The sequence below is a fragment of the Pongo abelii genome, chromosome Y (genome assembly GCF_028885655.2).
Source record: "Pongo abelii isolate AG06213 chromosome Y, NHGRI_mPonAbe1-v2.0_pri, whole genome shotgun sequence".
Taxonomy (NCBI): domain Eukaryota; kingdom Metazoa; phylum Chordata; class Mammalia; order Primates; family Hominidae; genus Pongo; species Pongo abelii.
In genome coordinates this window covers 57,018,284-57,045,829 of record NC_072009.2, presented here as the reverse complement: position 1 = coordinate 57,045,829, position 27,546 = coordinate 57,018,284, and the positions used below count along the sequence as shown (strand labels likewise).

Sequence of the window (27,546 nt, the reverse complement as noted above, 5' to 3'; positions counted from 1 at the left end):
ACCAATCAAGCATGGCTGCCAACAAATTACAGTCCAGACTTAATGCCGCCCAAGATAATCTCTTAGAAGTCCCCCTAGGTAATCCTGACCTTAACCTATATACTGATGGAAGTTCATTTGTGAAGAATGGGACATGAAGGGCAGGTTATGCCATAGTTAGTGATGTAACCATGCTTAAATGTAAGTGTTTTCCCCAGGGACCAGCACCCAGTAAGCAGAACTACTGGCACTTACTTGAGCCTTAGAACTGGGAAAGGGAAAAGAGGAAGTCAAATTGTTCCTGTTTGCAGATGACATGATAGTATATCTAGAAAACCCCATTGTCTCAGCCCCAAATCTCCTTAAGCTGATAAGCAACTTCAGCAAAGTCTCAGGATACAAAATCAATGTATAAAAATCACAAGCACATTTATACATCAATAACAGACAAACAGAGAGCCAAATCATGAATGAACTCCCATTCACAATTACTTCAAAGAGAATAAAATACCTAGGAATCCAACTTACAAGGGATGTGAAGGACCTCTTCAAGGAGAACTACAAACCACTGCTCAAGGAAATAAAAGAGGATACAAACAAATGGAAGAGCATTCCATGCTCATGGGTAGGAAGAATCAATATCATGAAAATGGCCATCCTTCCCAAGGTAGTTTACAGATTCAATGCCATCCCCATCAAGTTTCCAATGTCTTTCTTCACAGAATTGGAAAAAACTACTTTAAAGTTCATATGGAACCAAAAAAGAGCCCGCATCACCAAGTCAATCCTAAGCCAAAAGAACAAAGCTGGAGGCATCACGCTACCTGACTTCAAACTATACTACAAGGCTACAGTAACCAAAACAGCATGGTACTGGTACCAAAACAGAGATATAGATCAATGGAACAGAACAGAGCCATCAGAAATAATGCCACATATCTACAACTATCTGATATTTGACAAACCTGACAAAAACAAGAAAGGGGGAAGGATTCCCTATTTAATAAATGGTGCTGGGAAAACTGGCTAGCCATATGTAGAAAGCTGAAACTGGAACCCTTCCTTACACCTTATACAAAAATCAATTGAAGATGGATAAAAGACTTTAATATTAGACCTAAAACCATAAAAATCCTAGAAGAAAACCTAGGCAATACCATTCAGGACATAGGCATGGGCAAGGACTTCATGTCTAAAACACCAAAAGCAATGGCAACAAAAGACAAAATTGACAAATGGGATCTAATTAAACTAAAGAGCTTCTGCACAGCAAAGGAAACTACCATCAGAGTGAACAGACAACCTACAAAATGGGAGAAAATTTTCGCAACCTACTCATCTGACAAAGGGCTAATATCCAGAATCTACAATGAACCCAAACAAATTTACAAGAAAAAAACAAACAACCCCATCAAAAAGTGGGCAAAGGACATGAAGAGACACTTCTCAAAAGAAGATATTTATGCAGCCAAAAAACACATGAAAAAATGCTCACCATCACTGGGCATCAGAGAAATGCAAATCAAAACCGCATTGAGATACCATCTCACACCAGTTAGAATGGCAATCATTAAAAAGTCAGGAAACAAGAGGTGCTGGAGAGGATGTGGAGAAATAGGAACACTTTTACACTGTTGGTGGGACTGTAAACTAGTTCAACCCTTGTGGAAGTTAGTGTGGAGATTCCTCAGGGATCTAGAACTAGAAATTCCATTTGACCCAGCCGTCCTATTACTGGGTATATACCCAAAGGACTATAAATCATGCTGCTATAAAAACACATGCACACGTATGTTTATTGCGGCATTATTTACAAAAGCAAAGACTTGGAACCAACCCAAATGTCCAACAATGATAGACGGGATTAAGAAAATGTGGCACATATACACCATGGAATACTATGCAGCCATAAAAAATGATGAGTTCGTGTCCTTTGCAGGGACATGGATGAAATTGGAAATCATCATTCTCAGTAAACTATCACAAGAACAGAAAACCAAACACTGCATATTCTCACTCATAGGTGGGAATTGAAAAATGAGAACACATGGACACAGGAAGGGGAACATCACACTTCGGGGACTGTTGTGGGGTGGGGGGATGGGGGAGGGATAGCATTGGGAGATATACCTAATGCTAGATGATGAGTTGGTGGGTGCAGTGCACCAGCATGGCACATGTATACATATGTAACTTACCTGCACGTTGCACACATGTACCATAGAGCCTAAAGTATAAGAAGAAGAAGAAGAAGAAGAAGAAGAAGAAGAAGAAGAAGAAGAAGAAGAAGAAGAAGAAGAAGAAGAAGAAGAAGAAGAAGAAGAAGAAGAAGAAGAAGAAGAAGAAGAAGAAGAAGAAGAAGAAGAAGAAGAAGAAGAAGAAGAAGAAGAAGAAGAAGAAGAAGAAGAAGAAGAAAAAAAGAACTGGGAAAGGGAAAAAGAATAAATATGTGTACAGATAACAAGTATGCTTATCTACTCCTACATGCCCATGCCGCAATGTGGAAAGAAAGGGAGTTCCTAACCTCTGGGGGAACCCCTATTAAATGCCACAGGAAATCATGGAGTTATTGCACACAGTGCAAAAACCCAAGGAGGTGGTAATCTTACACTGCCAAAGCCATCAAAAGGGGAAGGAGAGGGGAGAACAGCAGCATAAGCAGCTGGCAGACACAGGGAAAGACCAGCAGAAAGGAAAAAGAGAAAGAGACAGAAAGTCAGAGTGAGAGAGAGAGAGAGGAAGAGAGAGATGGACAAAGAGGGTGTCAGAAAGAGGGAGATGAAGGAGAAGTTGAAGAGAAAGAAAGAGATATGGAAATAGTAAAGAAAAAACAGTATACCCTATTCCTTTAAAAGCCAGGGTAAATTTCTAAATATCTACCCAGCCAAGGCTTATTCTTCTTCTGTGGAACGTCCAACTATATCTGCCTCCCCACTGACTGGACAGGCACCTGCACCTTAGTCTTTCTAAGTCTCAACATTAACATTGCCCCAGGAAATCAGGCCCTGAGTCAGAATCATAATAATGTAATTCATATCACTGAGTCAGAATCATAATAATGTAATTCTTCTCCTGAGCCCTGCAAACAGTGGATGTTATTGAACATCTCTGTGTCTTTCAGCTCAGGAATGTGTCTCTCCTGCCAATGTCTTGCCCACAGAGAACATTTGGACATATTGCTAGCTATAGCATCTATGTAATGTGCCTCTATCCTCCTGACTGGATCCTTCCCATTGAAGAAATTGTTGCAGAACACTGAGTGCAAAACCTAGGTGATATGACTCTCCCCTTAGTTATGGACTCTGCCAAAAGAGGGAATTATAACATGTTACTGAGCCCAGCAGCTAGGAGATGTGACTATCCACTATTTATTCAATCCTGTATACAGTGGGCCTATTGACATATTATTTGAGACTGTACCCAGGTGATATGATTCTTATGATTGGGTCCTGCCTAAAAGGAGATTATACTGTTTCCCTGATTCAGGACCCAGATGATGTGACTCTTCTCTAGTCTCTGCCCAAAGGTGAAATTGTGACATAGACCTGGATTCAGCTCATATGCACAATAATAACTCTCATGCCTGGACCCAGCCAGGGAATTTATTTTGATTCCCTTAGACAGTCTTTCTGCCATGGTTAAATTCCTCAATCTCACGTCTGTAAGAATTCATAGAAAAGTATGCTACTATGTCATATCACATAAAGTCTGAGTGGTACAAAAGATGTCATAAGAGGCACCAGCGACCAAGGGCTATTGGGAATCTTGGACACACACCGAGCTGACGCAGTTGTCACTCTCACACATGAACAAAGCCTACAAATCAGATATTAAATTTCACACACATAAGCAGTAGAAATTTTTGTTACTCTCAAACATGAATCTGTTCCACAGGTGGCTTGGTGACATTTGAAGCATGACTCAGCAGACCTGTGGTGCTTTGACTCTCCCACTGGAACACAATCTTCAAGTGGGATTGGGATATTTTGTTGTTGTTGTTGTTGTTGTTTTGAGACAGAGTTTTGCTCTTATTGCCCAGACTGGTGTGCAGTGGTGCCATCTCGGCTCACTGCAACCTCTACTTCCTGGGTTCAAGTGATTCTTCTGCCTCAGCCTCCTGAGTACCTGAAACTACAGGTACCTGCCACCATGACCGGCTAATTTTTTGTATGTTTAGTAGGGGTGGGGTTTCACCATGTTGGCCACTCCTGACATCAGGTGATCCACCCACCTTAGCCTCCCAAAGTGCTGGGATTACAGACATGAACCACAGCGCCTGGCCAGAGTTGGGGCTGTTATACGTGGATCTTGCCCATTGTTGAGATGGTGACTCCTGTACTTTGACCAAACTGATAGGAGGTATTAACTCTCATACCTGAAGGCAGGACTAGTGTGGGACTGTGAAATTTACTTTTGAACATTTTTGAGTGTATGATTGAGAAATATGGCTTTGCCCAGCCTATGAGGGTTTTGCATCTCTTATCTAGGCCCAGAGGACAGTTGAAATTGTGACATACGTTCACCAAACCCCTAAGCAATGTATAAAACCTTTCTGGCAATGCGACAGAGGGCACTTTTACACGTCTCTGGGACCAGCGCCTAGCTGACGTAAAATCTTGACCTGAAACACACTTACAAAGAGCATTATGGCTTTTATCTAGTTCTATCATGTAAGTGATGTCACTTCCTTCTACTGCCTTGGTCCTCCACTTATGGTGCCTAGTGACCCATAACAGGATACTGCACCCAGGTGATGTGACTCATTTTTGGGTGGAGTTCTGACAATAGAAAGATTTGTAACATATCACTTAACTCAGCACCTAGGTGATTTTTTTTTCTCTCTTGCCTGAGCCCTGACCACCAGAGAGATTGTAACATACTGCTGAATTCAGGACACAGGTGAAGTCATTCTCCTGCATTTTCCTGCCCATCGGGACAGTTGTGACATATATCCAGGCTAGTTGCCTAGGAAGCAGTTTTTCTCCTCTCCTTCTTATGCCTTGTCCACAGGGGGAATTTAGATATACCACTGATATCAGCATCCAGGTGATGTGAAACTTCTTCCAGAGTCTTGCCCACAAGAAGGATTGTGACATTTCACTGGACCAGCACCGACTCTGATGATGTGACTTTCCTTTCTTCTCCCTGCCCACAGGTGTCATTCTGCCACACACTTGAGAGAAGATAAAAATTCTAATAACGACTCTGGTACCTGGAGCCAGAACATTCGCAGGATGGTGACTCTCATCCCTGAACCTTTCCAGAGGTGGTGTTGTAGCATATACCTTTGCCATGTTGCTGAGTGATTTAATAATCCTGCCTATTTATAGCCCAGAGATAACAGTTTGATATACACATTGGCCAAAAACCTTGGTGATTTGACTTGCCTGTCTTAACAGAGTCCTCAGAGGGATCCTAACAAATCTCTGGACCCATCATCTAGGTTATTTGACTTTTCTCTCTTGCCTGAACCCTGCTTCCAGTGAAGAGTGTGGCATTTCTAAGCACTGCATTTAAATGACATGACCCTCTTGCCTGGGCCCTTTCAACAGGAGGCATTGTCACCTTTCTCTGGGCCCACCATTTAGGTTATATGGCTCTCCTCTCCTGTGTGGACACTTTCCAGTGAGGACATTATGCCAACAACCTGGGCCTATGGCCAAATTTTGTGGCTTTTCTGTTATGGCCCTTCCTGCAAATAAAATATTGGATCATTTTTGGCTCATGGTTTAGGTGATGTGGTTTTTCTGCCCATTTAATAACCACAGAGGGCATGGTAGCATATACCTAGGCACAACTAACAGCCATGATAGTGACTCTCATATGTGAACCCAGCCAATAGGAGACATTTTGACTTTTATAACTAGGTTTAGGAACATAAGAGATGTCAATGATCTCTTCTTGGTAAAAATGTCACAGAAGTTTACAACACTCACACATGTTTTGTTACACACTTCTGTTGTATAAAGAATGCCATAACAAGGCCTAGCACACAGAGAAAATTGTCAGTCTCATACACAAACCCAGCTGACAGCAAGAACTTTCACTTTCATAGATGGATGAAGACAACTCTTCTACATGAAAATAGGACATGTGTGGTATTGTAAACCTAATTTCTAGAATTTTATTCCATCATGACTGTGATATAAATCTTTGTCATGCACCATTGTGATTTCATCCTGAAGATCGATTCAAGCCTATATATAAAATTTTGAGATCTCCCAGGGCCAACCTTGAAGTGGTTTGACTCTTCTCCCTGGGCCCTGCTCTCAGTAAGAATTTTGACATCACTGGATGCAGTAACCAGGTAATGTTATATTCTGGACTGCACCATGACACAGACATCATTGTGACATATTACTGTGTCCATCATTTAAAAGATGTAGCTCTCCTCTCTGGAATGGGCACTGCACATAGGATAGGATAGTCACATATTCATAGGTCAGGCACACAGGTGATGATACCTTTTTTTTTTGCCAGGGCCATGAAAAGAGGGCATTTTGACATATCAAAGGGCCTATCCTGCAGGTAATCTGGCTCTTCTGCTTGGGATCTGCCCACTTGAAGAGTGACATATTGCTAGGCCAGATGCAAAGGTGATGGTACTGTTTTGCCAGGGACACCCTTTAAGAAAAGCTTTGTGGCTGTGTGTGTTGGCTCTTGTCTATAATCTCAGCACTTTGGGAGGCCGAGGCAGGTGGATCATGAGGTCAGGAGATCAAGACCATCCTGGCTAATACAGTGAAACCCCATCTCTACTAAAAGTACAAAAAATTAGCTGGGTGCCATGGCAGGTGCCTGAAGTCCCAGCTACTTGGGAGGCTGAGGTGGGAGAATGGCGTGAACCCAGGAGTCAGAGCTTGCAGTGAGCCCAAATGGTGCCACTGCACTCCAGTCTGGGCAACAGAGTGAGACTCTGTCTCAGATAAAAAAAAAAAAAAGAAAGAAAGAAAGAAAAAAAGAAAAGCTTTGTGACATATCTCCATGCCTATCACCTAGGTGATGTGACTTCCTGCTTGGCCCTGTCCACATGGAACATTGTGACATGCATGTGGAACCTGAACTTACGTGATATAACCCTCTTGACTGGGTCCTTTTCTAAGGGGGGCTTATGAATATCTCAGGACCCAGGACCACGTGATATGGTATTCAGCCTTGTTTTTTCCCACATATTAAAGTGTGACATATACCTAAAGAAGCACCTAGGTGATATGATTCTCTTTTTCTGCCTGATCCCTGCCTACTGGTGACATTTGGCTGTATCTCTGAGCACACAACCTACGTGAGGTGACTCTCTTATTCTGTCTGTGCTTTGACAATAAGAAGATTGTGAAATGTTAACAAGTCCAGCACTTGGGTAAGGTAACTCTTGTCTGGTTGCTGAACAACCCCCACAAACAAGACTTTTGCTGTATTTCAGGGCCCAACACCTGGATGATGTTACTCTTCTGCCTAGGTCATGCATAAAGAGGGAATTAGGGCACATTGCTTGGCCCGGTCACCTAATGATATGACTCTACTGCTTGTGCCAGAGCCACAGAAGGTATTTTGATATATCTTTTTCCCTTTCTGTATGTGTTTTGGCTCTCATAACTTTGCTGGTATTTTTCCACGTGTTGTTGTATCATATTGCTGGTTCCAGCCCCCAGTTAATGTGACCCTTTTTCCTAGGCCCTGCCTAGATAGAGTATTGTGACACATTGCTTGGCACAGCACCTAAGTGATGTTAACCTTCTGCCTAGATTTTGCCCACAAACGGAATTATGACAGATACCTTGATTCCAATCAAAAGCATGATGATCAAGCTTATATTGGGATTCAGCCAACAGGAGATATTTTGCCTCACATCACTAGGTTTAGATCAATAAGTTAGTCCCTTCATTGCATATTTATATAAAGCTCAGAGAAATTTACAACACTGATTCATATCATAAAACCTTCCGGTGTGGTACAGAGATATTTATAACAGATCCCAGCAAAAAGTTGAGATAGTGAGTCTCCACTACACATTCAAATGAAAGTAAAAGTTGTTATCTTCTCACATTTACAAATCTCATTGTTAAGGTCCTGAGTCTAACAAGTGAATACAGGACCAAGTTGGAGTTGTGATTTTCAAAAGCTAATCTTGTCACAGGTGGGATGCTGACTCATATCTGGTCCCAGGTCACAGACTTAAAAATGGTCTCATCTCTGAAGCCAGCCCACAGGAGAGACGCTGAGTGTCATACCTTGATTTAGGGCAATATGTAAGATCGTGAATTCATATAAGCTTGTGGGCCTCAGAGAGGTTTTCAGTTCTCATGCGTGTTGTATAATGTTCCCAGATATTGCAGAGAATGTCATACAAGGGTCAGCACACACATGAGATTGTGACTGTCGTATAAACAACTAGCTAACCATTAATTGTTTCACCCTTAAAGGTGAAGAGATTGTGTCATATCACTTGGCATCATACCCCAGTGTTGAGACATTTTTGTTTAAATTCCTTTCCAAAAGGGCATTGTCACATATCACTGGGTCAGAATAATGATAATGGGACTCTTCTGCCAAGGCCTTTAAAACGGGGGATATTTTCACACACCTCCAAGCCTATTGGCTAGGTGATATGTCTCTCCTGCCAGTGCATTGCCTACAGGGGTTGTTGTGATATATCACTAGATACAGCATCTAGGTAATGCTCCTGTCTGGAACCTGCCCACCAAATAAATTGTGACATACAACTGAGTGCAAAACCTAGGTGACATGACTCTCCTATTTGTCCTGGAATCTTCCAAGACAGGGAATTACTACATATTGCTGAGCCCAGCACCCAGGTGTTGTGATTCTTTTTTTATTTGTATTTTACATCAAATCTGTCTATGTTGTGCATGGTGACATGTTACTTGAGGCTCTACCCAGGTGATGTGGCTCTTCAGCCTGATCTCTGCTCACATGTTAGATTGTGACATACAACTAGGAAAGCAGCCCATGCCCTGCCCTACTGGGAGAGTGGGATCTATCTGTGAGCCCAAGACCTAAGTGAAGCGACTCTCTTCTTCAGCCTGATCTTTGCAATGAGGGCATTGTGACATATTGCTGAGCCCAGCACTCAGATTTATTGACTCCCGTTTCTCTTGAACCATACAAATAAACAGAAATTTTGACTTATTGCAGAGCTCAGCACACATATAAGGTTACTCTTTTGCCTGGATTTTGCATACACTGAGAATTATGGCATATAATAATATATAATAATAGCACACTAAAAATGTGACTATCATGCTTTCCTGCAGCTACAGAAGGCATTTTGGCATATACTGAGCTAATTCTGTAGGTGTCTTGGCTCGGATGTTTTGCTCATTCTTTTTCTACATATGGGATTGTGTCATGGTGCTGGGTCCAGTACCCAGTTAATATGACTTTAATTTCTATACACTGCCTAGAGATGGCATTGTGACATGATGCTTGGCACAGCACAGTGATGTTACACCCCTGCCTAGTTTTGGCCCACAAATGGGACTATGACATATACCTTACTTCAGTTCACAGGCATGACGGTCTAAATTACACTGGGAATCAGGCAAAGGAGATATTTTGCCTTTTATCACTAGAACTAGGCAATAGGTGAGGTTGTGGGTTGCATATTATACCAAACTCAAAGACCTTTATGACACTACCTCTTAATGTATAAAGGTGTGCAGTACAGAGAGTTTCATGACAGAGACTAGCAAAAATTCAAATTGGGACTCTCGATTACAAAACCAAGTAAAAGCAAACATTGTCACTATTTCATAAGTCCAAACCTCACTCTTAAGGTCTTGAGTCTAACAAGTGAATACAGTACATAATCTGAATTGTGACCTTCATATGTGGATCTGGCCATAGGTGGGATGGTGACTCATTTCTGGATCCAGCTTACAGGCATAATAAAGTGTCTCATCCCTAAACCCAGACTACGGAAGAGATGTTGACCATTATACCTGAATTTAGGGTAATATGTAAGATCAAGAATCCATACAAGCATGTAGGCCTCAGAGTGGTTTGCAACTCCCATGCATGCTGTATAAAGCCTTCAAATGTCATAGAGTGTCAATCAAAGCCCAGGAAACACGTGAAATTGTTATGTTCGTATACACAGCCAGTTCATAGTTAATGGTGTCACCCTCAAAGGCAACAAAATTTGGTACATCACTAGACCATGTACCCAGCTATTGAGACATTTTGGCATAAATTCTTTCCCATGAGTGCATTGTGACGTATCACTGGGTTCATATCATTATAATGTGACTCTTCTGTCTGGATTCTGCCAACAGGGGATATTATCACATATCTCTGGAGCTATAAGTAGGGGAATTTTCTCTCCTGCATGTTCCCTGCCCCCAGAGGACATTGGAAAATATTAACTGAACATCTAGTTCATATGACTCTCCTCTCCTACCTGGGTCTGGCTTACCAAAGAAGTTGTGACATACCGCTGATTGCAAAATCTATGTGATGTGGCTTTCCTTCATACTCTAGACTCTGCCAAGCCAGCAGATTATTACAGTTTGCAAAGCCCAGCACTTAGGTAGAGCAGAGTGACACTCCTGTTTTTCTTTTTTTCCTGTCAATAGTGTGCTTGGTGACATAATCTTTGAGGCTGTAACATCACCAAGATTATATTGTATCACTGGACCAGCATAAAGCTGACACTTCTGACTATGCCCAGCCTTCAAATAATACTATACTGTATAAATGGCTCAACACCCAGGTAATGTGACTTTCCTTTCTTGTCCCTGGTCTCAGATCAAGTTTTGACATATATCTGGGTTAAGCACACATGCAGAATAATAATTCTCATACCTGGACCCAGCCAGTAGAGATAATTGACTCTCATAGCCAGTCTCATGACAATGGGTTATGTCCTGGGTTTTTCAATTGTATAAAGTTCACAAAGGATTATAACACTCAGGTATATCATATACAGCCTTAATTGTACAATGATTGTCATCAGAGAGGCCAGAAACGAACTGAGAATGGGACTTTTAAATGCACACCTAGCTGACATGATTGTCATGCTCACACGTGAACAGGGCCTAGGAATGAGATATTAATCTCACACATTAAAAACAGTCAAATTTTTAAATAATTACTCTTATACATAGATCTGATTCACGAGTGGTTTGGTAAAGTTTGAACCATGATTCAGCACACCTGTGGTGTTATGTCTTCCCTACTGGAACACAATCTTCAAGTGGGAATGGGGCTCCTACACAGGAATCTTGACCATTGTTGAGACTGTGACTCCTCTACTAAGATCTACCTTATAGAAAGTGTTGACTCGTACAGGAAACCAGGTATTGTGTGGCATGTGAAACTTATTTCCAAACATATCTGAGAGTGTGATTGGGACAGGTAACCATGTCCAGCACATGAATAACCTGACTCTCTTTTCTAGGCCCAGAACACAGATTAAATAGTGCCATATGTTGAACAAGCACCTAAGAAATGTATAACACCTTCTTTGGCCTTCCCTGCAAAGGGCACTTTCATATATCACTGGGACCATCACCCAGGTGATGTGAATTATCTGCCTAAAACCTGCCTACAAGAAGAATTGTGTTTTATATCTACATCCACCATGAATTGATGTGACTTCCTTCTACTGCCTTGGCCCAGCACTTACAGTGCCTTTTGACACATAAGCAGAAACTGTGTCCAGGTGATCATTGTCCTTTTTGTGTTCTGCCAACAGGAACATTGTAACATATCACTTAGCTCAGAATGTAGGTGATGTTTCTTTGCATTTCCCTAGGCCCTGACCACAGGGAGATTGTGACATATTTCTGGGTCCCAGGACCCTTGTGAGATCACTCTCCTGCCTTGGTAATGCACATAAGAAGCATTGTGAAAAATAGGTAGGCCAATTGCCCAGGTGAAGTGAGTCTCCTCTCTTGCAAAAATCCTGCCCAGAGAAGAAGTTTTGATATTTCACTGATACCAGCATCCAGGTGATTTGACTCTCCTGCCAGGGTCTTGTCCACAAGGTAGACTGTGACTTCTCACTGAATCCACACCCATGTAGCTGATGAGATTTCCTTGTCTTCTCTCTGGCCACTGCCAATGATGTGCCTTATACAAGAGACCATAATAAAAGCCTAATAACAACACATGCATCTGGAGCCAGAACATGTGCAGAACGGTGACTCTTATTCTTAAAGCTATATACAAGTGTAACTGTGACATATACCTTTGCCCAGCTATTTAGTGATTTAATAATTCTGCATAGGGATAGCATCAAAATGAGATTTTGACAAATCCTTGGTATAAACATCTTCATGATTTGACTGTGTTATCTTAATAATATCCACAGGAGTGATTGTAACATATTTCTGCTCCATCACATAAGTTACATGACTGTTCTCTCTTGCCTGTACATGATTTTCTTTGGTAACTGTGTCACTTCTAAACACTGCATCCAAATGATATGACTCTCTTGCCTGGGCCCTGTCAAGAGGAGGCATAATGATATATTTTGTGTTCCATCATTTACCTGATATGGCAGCTCCCCTCTCCTGCTTGGACACTGCCAATAAAGGACATTGTGCACCAAGCTGGATCTAGCACACAAGTTTTGCGGCATTTCTACAGAATCTTGCCTACAAGGAGAATATTGGAATATTTCTGGCCAAGAATTTAGGTGATGTGGCTGTTCTGTCTGCTTTATAACCACAGAGAGTGTTTTATATATATACATTAAGTCTGAGACAGACCCACAGATGATGTTACTCTTTCACAGAGCTATGCTTCATAGAGGTTATTATGACATATCCCTGTGCCTATCACCTCAGTGAAGTGACTCCTAAATTGGGCCCTACAGACATGGAGTATTGTGGTATACACAGAGAATATATATATATCAGATATATATATCAGCTATATATATCAGATATATATGTATATCAGATATATATATAAAACAGATATATATGTGTGTATATATATATATAAAACAGATATATATATGTGTGTATATATATATATAAAACAGATATATATATATGTGTATATATATATATATGTATACCTAGGCACAGCTCACAGAAATAATAGTGACTCTCATATGTGGACTCAGCCCACAGAGGATATTTTGATGCTTATAAATAAGTTTACAGATGTTTGTGATGTCTTGGATCACCTTCTGCATACATCACAAATGATTACAACAGTCACACATATTTTACAAAGTCTGGGTTATACAGACAGAGTCAAAGCAGGGCTCAGCACACAGGAGAAATTGTGAGTCTTGGAGGAACACCTAGCTGACAGTAAAGCTGTCATCATCTCACATGGATGAAACCAGCTGTCACATATGAAGATAAGACATGTGTCATATTATAAATCTCATCTGTGGGATTTTCTGACAATGTGATTGTGATATAGATCTTTGCCGAGCACCTGTGTAATTTGACTCTACAGACTTGTTCCAGACTATCTATGGGATTGTGATATCTATCTAGGCCAATCTCAAGGTGATGTGACTCTCGTGCCTGGGCCCCTCTCTCAGTAAGGATTGTGAAATATCACTTGATCTAACACGCAGGAGATGTTTCATTTTTGTGTGTGCCATGCCCATCATAATTATTATGACATATTTCTGAGTCCAACTATAGGTTAGGTAAATCTCCTGTATGGAATGGGCCCTGGACAAAGGAAGGATAGTTACTTATTGCAAGGCCAGGCACACAGGTGAGGGTACTGTTTTTCCAGAAATATGTCCCCAAAAAAGGCATTGTGACATATCTCTGGGCCTATCACCTATGTTATGTGGCTTTTCTGCTTGGGCACTGCCAATCTAGAGAATGACATATTTCTAGGACAGACTCATAGGTGATGTTACTCTTTGACAGAGCTATGCTTCCTAGAGGTTATTATGACATATCCCTGTGCCTATCACCTCAGTGAGGTGACTCCCAAATTTTGCCCTACAGACGTGGAGCATTGTGGCATGAGCAGAGAACATGCACCTAGGTGATGTAACACTCTTACCTGGGTGCTGTCCTTAGTTAGCCTTGTGACATATGTCAGGACCCAGCCCCCAGTGATGTGGCTCTTCTGTCTGGTTTCTGTGCACATGTTACACTGTGACATATTCCTACAAAAGCACCTAGTTGATATAATTCTCCTCATCTGCCTGAGCTCTGCCTACTGAGGACATTGGGACATATCTCTGAGCTCATGGCCTAAGTGATGTGACTCTCTTTTTCTGCCTGGGCCTCACAATAGGATGATTTTGACACATTGCTGAGCTCAGCTCTCAGGATATATGACTCTTTCCTATTTCCCAAACCATGTCCCCCTTAAAAGGAATTTTGACCTATTACAGGGCCCAAGACCCAGATATTGTTTCTTTTCTGCCTGGTTTCTGTAAAAAGAGGAAATTATGGCATATTTCCTATTGCTGTGCCCAGCACCATTATGATGTGACTCTCCTGTCTGTGCTGGAGACACTGAAGGTATATTAACATATCTTGCGCCCGTTATGTATGTGTTTTGGCTCTCATAACTTTTCTGGCTTTTTGTCACATGAAATGGTGTCATATTGCTGGGTCTAGCACCCAGTTAATTTGACCCAATTTTCTATACCCTGCTTAGAGAAGGCACGGAGACATATTGCTTGGCACAGCATCTAACTGGTGTTACCTTTCTGTTTATTATTATTATTATTATTATTATTATTATTATATACAAATGGGATTGTTACATGTACCTCGATTCAGTTCATATACATGATGATCATGTTTATACTGGAATTCAGAAAATAGGATATATTATGCCTCTCATCCTTGGATTTAGGGCAACAGGTAAGTCCTGGGTTGCATATTTGTACGAAGCCCAAAGAAGATTACAACACTGACTTATATTGTATAAATTCATTGGTGGTAAAAACTTTCATAACAGGGCCCAGTAAAAAGTTCAGATTTGGACTATTGGTTACACACCCAGGTAAAATTAAATGTTATCACCCTCCTACATACACAATGCTGACTGTGGAATATGGCACAAATTTGGAACTGTGAATTTATATGTGGATCTGTCTGGAGGTGGGATAATAATGGCTCTTCTACTTTAACCCTACCTATAAAAGAGATGCTGACTATCAAACCTGAATTGGGGGCAATATGTAAAATTTTGAATCCATATGAGCATGAAGGTCGCTGAGAGGTTTGCACCCTCACGCAGGTTTTATAAAGCCCTTGGATGTAAAGAGTGTCATACATTGGCCCAGCATACATGTGAGATTCTGACTCTAATATTCAAGCTTAGCTGAAAGTTAAAGGTGTCACCCTAAAAGATGAAGAGAGTGTGTCTTTTCACTAGGCCTGGTAACCAAGTGTTGAGAATTTTGGCTTAAATTCTTGCCGATAGGTGCATTGTGAATTATCCCTGAGTCACAATCCTAATAATGTGAATCTCCTTCTTGGACCCAGCCAACAGGGGATATTATCACATATCTCTGGGCCTACCAGCTAGGTGATGTGCCTCTCATGCCACTGCCCTGCCACAGAGGACACTGGGACATATCTCTATAGTATCTAGGTAATGTGGCTCTCCACTCCTGCCTGGATTCTGGCCACTGAAGAAATTGTGACATACCACTGAGTGCAAAACCTAGGTGATGTGACTCTCTTCTTTGTCTTGGACTCTGCCAATGAGTTTATCTTGGACTCTGATAATGAGGAAATAATAATATATTGCTGAGCCCAGCACCTAGGGGTGTGGCAATCCTCTATTTTTCAACCCAGTGTTTAGTGGTCATGATAATATTATCTGAGACTGTATCCAGGTGATATGACTGTTCTGACTGAGTCCTGACTGAAAAGGAAATTATAATGTATCCCTTGCTCAGCACCCAAATAATGTAACTCTTCTGTCTTGTCTCTGTCCAAAGGTGAAATTGCGATGTATACCTGGATTCAGCTCATATGCACAATAATAACTCTCATACCTAGACCTAGCCAGTGGGAGATATTTGACTTTCACAGGCAGTCTTAAGGCCAATGAGTAATGTCCTAGATCTCCCACGTGTAATAATTCACAGGAAATTATACTATTCAGACAAGAGTTTCATAACAGGTACCTGCAACCTGGTTCTATTGTGACTCTTGGATGCATACACAACTGACACGATTTTCATTTTCACACATGTACAGAGCCTACAAATGAGAGAGTAAATCTCACACACATAAGCAGTTGAAGCTTGAAATTGTTACTCTCATACATGAATCTGATCCATAGGTGGTTTGGTGATGTTTGAACTACGATTTAGCCAAACTGTGGTACTTTGACTTTCCTACTGGAACACAATCTTCAGACTGTGAAATTTATTCCTGAACAGTTTTTAGTGTGTAATTGAGAAGTATAACTTTGCACAGAATCTAAGTGTTTTGACTCCCCCTTCCAGGCCCAGAGCACAGTTGAAATTGTTACTTATGTGCACCAAGCACCTAAGCAATAAGCAACATCTCTTTTGGTAATGAAACATAGGGTACTTTTACATATCACTGAGACCAGCACTTGGCTGATGTGAAATCTTGGCCTGAAGCCTGCCTACAGAGAGCACTGTGGTTTTTATTTAAGTTGATTACTTAAGGGATATGACTTCCTTCTACTGTCTTGGCCCTGCACTTCTGGTGGATTGTGACACATAACTAGGTACTGCACCCAGATGATGTGACTTTTTTGGGGGATGAAGTTTCTGCCAATAGGAAGCTTTGTAACATATTACTTGGCTCAGCAACTAGGTGATGCTTCTTTCCTCTTGCCTGTGCCCTGACTGCCAGAGTGACTGTAACATATTGCTGAACCTATCACCAAAGCAACGTTACTCCCCTGCCTTGATCCTACACATAGGGGCCGTTGTGATGTATATTCAGGCCAATTGCCTAAGTGAAGTTCGTCTTCTCTCCTGCCTAAGTTCTGCTCACAGGGGGGATTTTATATATCACTGAAAACAGCATCCAGATAATGTGACTCTTCTATCAGAGTCCTAGCCACAAGGACAATTGAGACGTTTCACTGGACCAGCATCCACTAAGGTGATGGAACTTTCCTTTTTCTATCTGCCCACAGGTATATTGTTCCATTTACCCGAGACCAGATAAAGAGCCTAATGATGATGCTTTTCCCCATAGCCAGGACATGTGCAGGATCATTACTCTCATCCCTGCCCCTTTTCACAGGTACTATTGTGACATACGCCTTTGCCCAGCTCCTGAGTGATTTAATAATCCTGCCTTGTTATAGCCCACAGATCACATTTGGACCTATACCTTTGCCAAGAACCTTTGTGATTTTACTCTCGTGTCCTAATAGGATCTCAGAAGTGATCATAACACATCTCTGCAGCTGCTGTCTAGGTTACATGACTCTCCTCTTCTGCATGAACCCTGCTTCCAGTGAAGAGTAGCATTTCTAAGCACTGCACCCAAATGACATGAGTCTCTTGTCTGGGCTTTTTAAAGGGGAGGCTTTGTGATATCGCTCTGGGCCCATTATTTAGGTGATATGACTCTCCTCTACTGCCTGGACATACTCCACAAAGGGCATTATGCCATAGAGCTGAGCCTAGCACCCAAGTTTTGTGACATTTCTGTTAGGGCCCTCTCTACAAAAAAAAAATGGGGTATTTCTGGCTTAGGATATAGGTGATGTGGTTTTCTGCCTCTTTAACTACCACAGATGAGATGGTGCCATATAGGTAGACACATCTAAAATGCATGATAAGGACTCTCATATGTGAACCCAGCCAATAGGAAATATTTTGACTCTTATAACTAGGCTTAGGGAGATAAGTGATATCCAGGATCTCCTTCTGGTAAAAAGGTCACAGAAGATTACAACATTCACACGTATTTTATAGCATCCTTGTGTTGTATAGAGAGAATCATAACAGGGCCTAGCACATGGAGAAAATTGGGATTCTCATACGCACATTCAGCCGACAGTAACGGTTTTCACCATTACAGATAATGAAGGCAACTGTCCTACATAAAAATAGAACATGTGTGATATTGTAAATCTAAGCCCTAGAATTTTATTCCATCATGACTGTGATATAAATCTTTGCCAAGCACCTGTGTGAGTTCACCCTTCAGACTGCTTCCAGCCTACCTATGGGATTTTGATATCTACCTAAGCCAACCTTGAAGTGATGTGACTCTTTTGCCTGGGCCCTCCACTCAGAATTATAACATCATTGGATCCAGCACACAGGTGACATTACATTCTTGCTTGTGCCATGCTCACAGACATCATTGTGACATATTACAGTGTCCATCAGTTAGAAGATGTCACTCTCCTCTCTGGAAAGGGCCTTGAACACAGGGAAAAATAGTGACATGTTTCTGGGCCATGCACACAAGCGATAATGCTCTTTTGTCAGGGCTATGCCCAAAAAAGGGCATTTGACATATCACAGGACCTATCATGTAGGTGATACGGATCTTCTGCTTGAAACTTGCCCAGTTGAATAGTGACATACTGCTAGGCCAGGCACAAAGGTGATGGAACTCTTCTGCCAGGGCCATGCTTTCAAAAATGCTTTGTCATCTATCTCTGGGCCTATCACAAAGGTGATGTGACTTCCTGCTTGGTCCTGCCCACATGAAGTATTGAGATATAAGCATGGAATCTGCACCTAGGTGACGTAACTCTCTTGCCTGGGTCCTTTTTTAGGGGGACTTGTGAATATCTCAGTACACAAGACCACGTGATATGGCCCTTCAACCTGGTTTTTGCCCACATATTAAATTGTGACATATAGCTAAAGAAGCATCTAGGTAATATGACTCTTCTTCTGTCTGAACCCAGCCTACTGTTAATATTGGGCCATATTTCTAAGCCCGTGACCTAAGTGATGTGACTCTATTTTTGCCTAGGGCTTTAAAATGGTAAGATTATGACATATTGATGAGCTCAGAACTTAGGTAATGTGACTCTCGTCTTGTAACTGAACAATGCCCATGAACAGATCTTTTGCCGTATTTCAGGGCCTAGTACCCGGATGAAGTTGCTCTTCTGCCTAGGTTGTGCATAAAGAGGAAATTGTGGCATATTTCTTGGCCTAGAAACCTAATGATGTGACTCTCCTGCTTGTGCCGGGACCACAGAAGGTATTTTGACATATCTTTGGCCCATTTTCTAGGTGTTTTAGCTCTTACCACTTTGCTGAGTTTCTTCCATGTGTGGTTGTATTATATTGCTGACTCCAGCCTGCAGTTAATGTGGCCCTCTTTCCTAGGCGCTGCTTACAGAGGGCATCATGACATATTGCTTGACAAAAAACCTAAGTGATGTTAACATTCTGCATAGGTTGCTAACAAATGGGATTATGACAAATACCTTGCTTCAGTCCAAAGGTATGATGATCAAGCTTATGTTGGGATTCAGCCAACAGGAGATATTTTTCCTTTCACCACTGGGTTTAGGTCAAAGAGTCAGGTTATTCATTGCATGTTTCTACAAAGCTCACAGTAGTTTACAACACTAACTCATGTAATAAAAACTTCCTGGATGATACAAAGAGTTTCTTAACAGTGCTCTGCAAACAGTTAAGATTATGATTCTTGACTACACACTCAGGTGAAAGAAAGTTTTTTACCATCCTACATTTACAAAGCCCATTATTCAGATCCTGAGTCTAACAAGTGAATACACCACAAAGATGGAATTGTGACTTTCATAAATGAATATGGTCACAGGTGGGATGGCGACTCATTTTTGGAGCCAGCTCTCAGTCATGATAATGATCTCATCCCTAACACCAGCCTATAGGAGAGATGCTGACTGTCATACCTGGGTTTAGGGCAATATGTATAATCATAATTCTGTAAATGCCTGTAGGCCTCAAAGAGGATTGCAACTCTCATGCATATTGTATAATGTTCTCAGGTATTATAGAGAGTGTCATACAATGGCAAGCACACACATGAGATTGTGACTCTTATACAAAGATAGCTAACATTTAATGGTGTCACCCTTAAAGATGAGGAGATTTTGTCATATTTCTTGCACTAGTACCTGGTGTTGAGAACTTTTAGTTTAAATTTCATTCCATTAGGGCATTGTTACATATCACTGGGTCAGAATCAAAATAATGTGAGTCTTCTTCCAGGGCCCTGCAAACAGAGGATATTTTCCCGTGTCTCCAGGCCTACTGTCTGTGTAATATGTCCTTCCTGCCAGTACCTTGCCCAGGGGAGACACTGTGACACATTGCTAGATTTAGAGTCTAGGTAATTTGACTCACCCCTCCTGCCTGGATCCTCCTCACTGAAAAAATTGTTATATACAATCAAGTGCAAAGCCTAGGTGATGGAAGTCCCCTTTTTTTCCTAGACTCTGTCAGGAGAGGGAATTATTACATATTGGTGAACAGAGCACCCACGTGGTGTCATTATCTATTTTTATAAGAAACCTATCTACACTGCGGATGGTGACATATTACTTGCAGTTGTACCCAGGTGATGTGGCTTTTCTGCCTGGTTTCTGCCCTTAGGTAAGATTTTGGCATATAATTATGGCAGCATTTAGGTGATATGACTCTCCATTTCTGCCTGGGACCTGTTTACTGGGGACACTGGGCTATATCTCTGAGCCCATGAACTGAGGGAAGTGACTCTCTTTTTCTGCTGGGTCTTTACAATGGAGACATTGTGAAATATTGTTCAGCCTAGCAATCAGGTTATTTGATTCACCTCTTTTTTTTTTCTCAAATCATGCCCACAAACAGAAATTGTGGCCTATTGCAGGGCCCAGCACCCAGATAATGTTACACTTTTACATGGGTCCTGTATGTAGAGAATATTATAACATACTGCTGGGCCCAGTACCCTGAAAATATAAAACTCATGACTTTGCTGGAGCCAGAGAAGGTATTTTCACAGATCCTGGGCCCATTATGTAGGTGTTTTGGCCCTCATCTTTTTGCTGTTTTTTGGGGGGTTTTTTTATTTTTGTTTTTTGTTTTTTCTCCACATAATGGATTGCTTCATATTGCTGAGTCCAGAACTCAGTTAACATGACTCTAATTCCTATACACTACCTAAAGAGGGCATTGTGGCATGTTGCTTGGCACAGCACCTAAGTGATGTTACCCTCTGGCCTACTTTTTCTGCCCACTAATGGGACTATGACTTCAGTTCACAGGCATGATGGTCAAATTTATATTGAGATTCAGCCAATAGGAGATATTTTACCTTTCATTCCTAGGCTTCAGGCAATACATAAAATCTGAGTTGCATATCTGTACCAAGCTCACAGAGCTTTACAACGCTAACTCATAATGTATGAACTTCTTTGGTGGTATAGAGAGTTTGCTGATAGGGACCAGTGAAGAGTTCAGTTTGAGATTCTTGATTACACACCCAGGTAAAAGCAAGTGTTGTCATCATTCTACATGTCCAAAGGCCACTGTTAAGAACATGAGTTTTACAATTGAATGCAGTACAAAGTTGGAATTGTGACCTCGGTATGTAGGTCTGGCCACAGGTGGGATTGTGACTTATTTCTAGATCCAGCTCACAGGCATAAAAATGAGTCTCATTTCTAACAAAGCCTATAGAAGAGATGCCGACTATTACACCTGGGTTTAGGGGAATATGTAAGGTCATGAGTCCATATAAACATGAAGGCCTTAGAGTGGTTTGAAATTCTCATGCATGATGTATAAAGCTTTTGAATATTGTTGAGAGTCATGCAACACTCCAGGATATTTGTGTAATTGTTACTCTCATATACACACCCAGCTCAGAGTTTATAGTGTCACTCTCAAAGACAAGAGGATTTGGCCTATTAATAGGCCTAGTGCTTAGGTGTTGAGACTATTTGGCTTAAATTCCTTTCCTTGGGTGAATTGTGACATATCACTGTGTTAGAATCATAATAATGTGACTCTTCTGTCTGGACCCTGCCAAAAGGGGATACTATCACATATCTACGGGTCTATAAGCTAGATGATTGGTCTCTTCCAACAGTGTCCTGCACCCAGAAGACATTGTGAAATATTGTTTGGCTTAACATCTAGGTAGTGTGACTCTCATCTCCTGCCTGAACCTTGCTCAGCAAACGAATTTTGACATACCGCTGATTGAAAAACCTACATGATGTGACTCTCCTTCACATTCTAGACTCTACCAAGAGAGAGGGTTATTACATGTTGCAGAGTCCAGCACATGCATAGGTGGAGTGACTCTCCTCTCTTTTCTTCCCTTTCTATGGTGGGCTTCGTGGCATATTATTTGAAACTGTAACCAGGTGAAGTGACTCCTCTGACTAGGCCCAGCATACAAATGAGATTATGCTGTATCACTGGTTCAGTGTCGAGCTGAGTTGACTCCCTTTCCTTGTCTCTGCTTACAGGTGAAATTTTGACCTATACCTGGATTAAGCACGCATGGACAAAAATAACACTCATACTTGGACCGAGCCAGTAGGAATATTTTGACTCTCATAACCAGTCTCATGGCCATGGGTAAAGCCCTGTGTTTTTCACTTGTATAAAAGTCATGAAGGATTATAATACTCAGGTATATCATATAAAGCATTAACAGTGCAAAGAGTGTCATAACAGAGACCAGCAACCAGGTAAGAATGTGACTCTTTTAGCTGAAATGATTGTAATTCTCACATATTAGCAGGGTCTAGGAATGAGGTACTAAATCTCCCACATTAAAAGCAGTGTATGTTTGAAATAATTACTCACATACAGGGACCTGATCCACAGGTGGTTAACATTTGAACCAGGATTCAGCACACCTGCGGTGCCATGACTACCCTCCTGGACCACAATGTTCAAGGGGGATTGCGGCTCTTATACATGAATCTTGTCCGTTGTTGAGATTTTGACTCCTCCATTTTGACCCAACTTATAGAAAGAATTGACTCACATACACAAAACCAGGACTTGTGTGGGATGTGAAACTTATTTACGAACATATATGAGAGTGTGATTGGGACAGGTCACTTTGTCCAGCAAATGAATAATTTGAGTCATTTTCTAGGCCCAGATCACAGAAGTAATTGTGTCATATGTGGAGCAAGCACCTAAGTAATAGATAACATCCATCGCGGCTCTGCCTTCAAAGGGAAATTTTACATATGTCACTGGGACCATCAACCAGATGATGTGAGTTATCTGCCTGAAAACTTTCTACAGAAGGAATTTTGTTATATATCTAGGTCCATCATATAAGTGATGTGACTCCCTTCTACTTCCTTGGCCATGCACTTACAAGGCATTGTGACTAAGAACTGGGTACTGCATTCAGGTGATGTGATTTTTCTTTTTGGGTTCTGCCAACAGGAAGCATTGAAGACATCACTTGGCTCAGTACCTAGGTGATGTTTCTTCACTTTTGCCTTGGCCCAGACCACAGGGAGATTGTGACATATTTCCTGGGACCAACACCTATGTGAGGCCACTCTACAATTTGGTTACTGCACAGGATAGACATTGTGACATACATCTAGGCCAATTGCCTCGGTGAAGTGAGCCTCCTGTCTTGCCAAAGTGCTGCCCACAGAGGGGGTTTTGATATGTCACTGAAATCCAGGTGATGTGACTCTTCCACCAGGTTCCTGCCCACAAGGTGAATTGTGATGTCTCAGTGGCCCAGATCCACATAGGTGATGGGACTTTCTTGTGTTCTCTCTGGCCACAGGTGATATTCTGCCATATACCAGAGACCAGAACAAAAGCCTAGTAACAACTCATATGACTGGAGCCTACGAGTTGTGCAGGATGGTGACTCTTAGAGTTAAGCCTTTTCACAAGTGTAATTGTGACAAATACCTTTGCTCAACTCCTGAGTGATTTAATAATTCTGCCTACGTATAGCAAATGAGATTTTGACAGATACATCGTTCAAGCACCTTGGTGATCTGACTGATGTATCTTAAAATGTCCTCAGGGGATATTGTAACATACTTCTGTATCCTTCATCTAGGTTACATGACTCTTCTCTCCTGCCTGTACCCTGCTTCTTTTAGTGATTGTAGTATTTGTAATCCCTGCATCCAAATGATATGACACTCTTGCATGGGACCTGTCAACAGGAAGCATTTTGACAGAATTTTGGGCCCATCATTTACATGATATTTCTCTACTGTCCTGCCTAGACGCTGTCCACAAGGGATACTGTGCCACAGAGCTGGACATAGCACATAAGTTATGTGATATTTTTTAGAGGGCTCTGACTACAAAAAGAATATTGGAATATTTCTGACCCAGCGTTTATGTGATAGGGCTGTTAGGCCTCCTTCTTAAAAACAGAGTGAATTGTAACATATACCTATGCATGGCTCACAGCCATGATAATGACTCTCATATGTAGACTCAGACAATAGAGGATATTTTGCATCTTGTAACTCACTTTAGGTACACGCGTGATGTCCTGGACCTCCTTCTTGTACAAAGGTCACAAAATATTACAGCACTCATACATATTTTACAAAGCCTTTGGGTTATACACACAAAGTCAAAGAAGGGCTCAGAACACAGATGAAATCGTGAGTCTTGTTTGCACACCCAATTAAAGCTGAAAGTAAGAACTCATTATCTCACATGGATAAAGGTAACTGTCACACACGAAACAAGGCATGCGTGGTAAGATGGTAAATCTCATCTTTGGAATTTTGTGACAGTGTGAGTATGATATAAATTTTCACCAAGCACTTGTGTAATTTGATGCTGTGGACTTGTTCCAGCTCATAGGTGGGGTTTGAAATCTACCTAAGCCAACCTCAAGGTGACATGACTTTCCTGGCTTGTTCTATCTCTCAGTAAAGATTGTGACATATCACTGGATCTAGCTCCCAGGTAATGTTACATCCTTACTTGCACACTACCCACAAAAATTTTTGTGACATATATCTGTGTTTACCTCCTAGTTGATGAGAGTCTCCTCTCTGGAATGGGCACTGCACAACAGAATGATAGTGACATAATGCAAGGACCGGTGCACAGGCAAGGGTCCTCCATATCCTGTGCATGCCTGGAGGAGGGCAATGTGACATATCTCTGGGTCTATTGCCTACATTATGTGGCTCTCCTGCTAGGGTCCTTCCAACCTTGAAAGTGACACTCTTCTAGGCCAGGCACACAGGCGATAGTACCCTTTTCCAGGGCTATGCTTCACACAGTACCTTGTGACATATCTCTGGGCCTGTCACCTAAATGAAGTGACTCTCTCCCTGAGTCCTAACCAGATGAAGCATTGCATCATAAGCAGAGAACCTTCACCTAGTATGACGTATCTCTCTTGGCTAGGTGCTGTGTTAAGAGCAATGTTTGACATATCACAGGACCCAGCACCCAAGTGATGTGGCTCTTCTGCATAGTTTCTGTCCACATGTTAAATTGTGACATATTTTGATGGAAGCACATAGGTGATATGGCTGTTCTCATCTGCCTGAGCTCTGCCTGGTTGGAATATTAGGACATATCTCTGAGCCCATGACCTAAGTTATGTGACTCTCTTTTTCTTCCTGGCCCTTCATAATAGGAGGATTTTGTCAAGTCGCTGAGCCCAGGACTCAGGATATGTGACTCTCCTCTTTCTCCTTAACCCTGCCTAGAAAAAAGAAATTTGACACATATTATTGCCCAGCATGCAGATCATGTTACTCTTCTGTATGGGATCGCATAAAGAGATAATTATGGCATATTGCATATTGCTGGGCCCAGCACCCTTAAGATGTGATGCTCCTGCCTGTGCTGCTGATACCGAATGTATTTTGGCATATATTTGGCCCATTATGTAGGTGTTTTGGCTCTCATAACTGGGCTGGGTTTTTTACACATATGAAATTGTGTCATATTTCTGGGTCCAGCAGCCAGTTAATGTGACTCAATTTCCTACACCCTGCATACAGAAGGCATTGTGACATATTGCCGGGCACAGCATCTGAGTGATGTTACACTTCTGCATAGTGTTTTGCCCACATATGTGATTATAACATATACCCAGTTTAAGTTCACAGCCATGATGATCAAACTTATATTTGGATTCAGCCAATAGAAAATATTTGCCTTTCATTGTTAGGCTTGGGGCAATAGATAGGGTCCTGTGTTGCATATCTGTACCAAGATCACAGAAACTTACACAACTAACTTACATTTTATAAACTCTTTTCTGGTAGAAATTTTCATAGCAGGGGCCAGCAAAAAGTTCAAATTGGGACTCTCCATTACACACCCAGGTGGAATTAGAAGTTGCCACCATCCCACATTTACAAAGCCCACAGTTGAGTCTTATACCTAAGCCTTTCCACAAGTGTAATTGTGACATATATTGTAGTTCAGTTCCTGAGTGATTTAATAATTCTGCCTAGACATAGCCTACAAAAGAAAGTTTGACAAATATCTGCACCAAGCACCTTGGTGATTTGACTGTGCTGTCTAAAAAGTGTCCTCAGGCAAAATAGCCACATATTTCTGGACCCATTATTTAGAGTATATGACTCTCCTCTTTGACCTGTACCCTGCTTCCTATAGTAATTGTAGCTTTTCTAAACACTGCATTCAAATGACACGACTCTCTTTTTTGTAGAAACTCTCCTGTTGAGAGGCATTTTGACACATGCTTGAGCCCAGCTTTTAGGTCATATGACTTTCCTCTCCTGCCTAGACACAGCCCAAAATGAACATTGTGTAACAGAGTTGGATTTAGCACACAAGTTATGTGATATTTTGGACAGGACTCTTCCTGCAAAAAGAATACTGGAATATTTCTGGGCCAGCATTTAAGTGATGTGGGTGTTAGGCCTGATTCATAACCACAGAGCAAATTGTAACTAATACGTAGGCAGGGCTAGCAGGAATAATAATGACTCTTATATGTGAACTCATCCAATAGAGAATATTCTTACTCTTAAAATTCAGTTTAGGGACATGCATGATGTCCTGAATCACTTTCTTGTACAAACGTCACAAAAGATTACAACACACACACATATTTTACAGAGCCTTTGGTTTATACAGGAAGAGTCAAAGCAGGGTTCAACTCAGATGAAATTGTGAGTCTTGTATGCACATCCTCCTGACAGTAAGGACTGTCATCATCTCCCATGGATGAAGGCAACTGTCACACATGGAAACAGGACATGCATGGTTTTGTAAATCACATCTTTTGAATTTTCTAACAGTCTGATTGTGATATACATCTTTGCCAAGCACCAGTGTAATTTGACGCTCCAGGCCTGTTCCAGCCCATATACGGGATTGTGCTATCTACCAAGGCCAACCTCGAGTATATGTGACTCTCCTGCCTGGGCCCTTCTCTCAGTAAGGATTGCACATATCACTAGATCTAGTATCCAGTTGATGTTCACCTTCTTGTCTGTGCCATGCCAACCAAAATTATTGTGAATATATTTGTGTGTGCACCTCATAGGTGATGAAACTCTAATCTCTGGAATGGGGCCTGCGTAAAGGAAGGATGGTGACATATTGTGAAGCCAGGCATACAGCTGTGGGTACTTTCTGCCAGAGCCATGCCCAAAGTAGGGCATTGTGACATATCTCTGCACCTGTCACCTAGGTTAAGC

General features: G+C 41.5%; 1 pseudogene; it reads left to right on the top strand.

Annotated features, from left to right (window-relative positions):
* Nucleotides 1–14,701: 14,701 nt before the first annotated feature.
* Nucleotides 14,702–22,328, top strand: LOC129053338 (testis-specific basic protein Y 2-like; annotated as a pseudogene).
* The last annotated feature ends 5,218 nt before the right edge of the window (nt 22,329–27,546 follow it).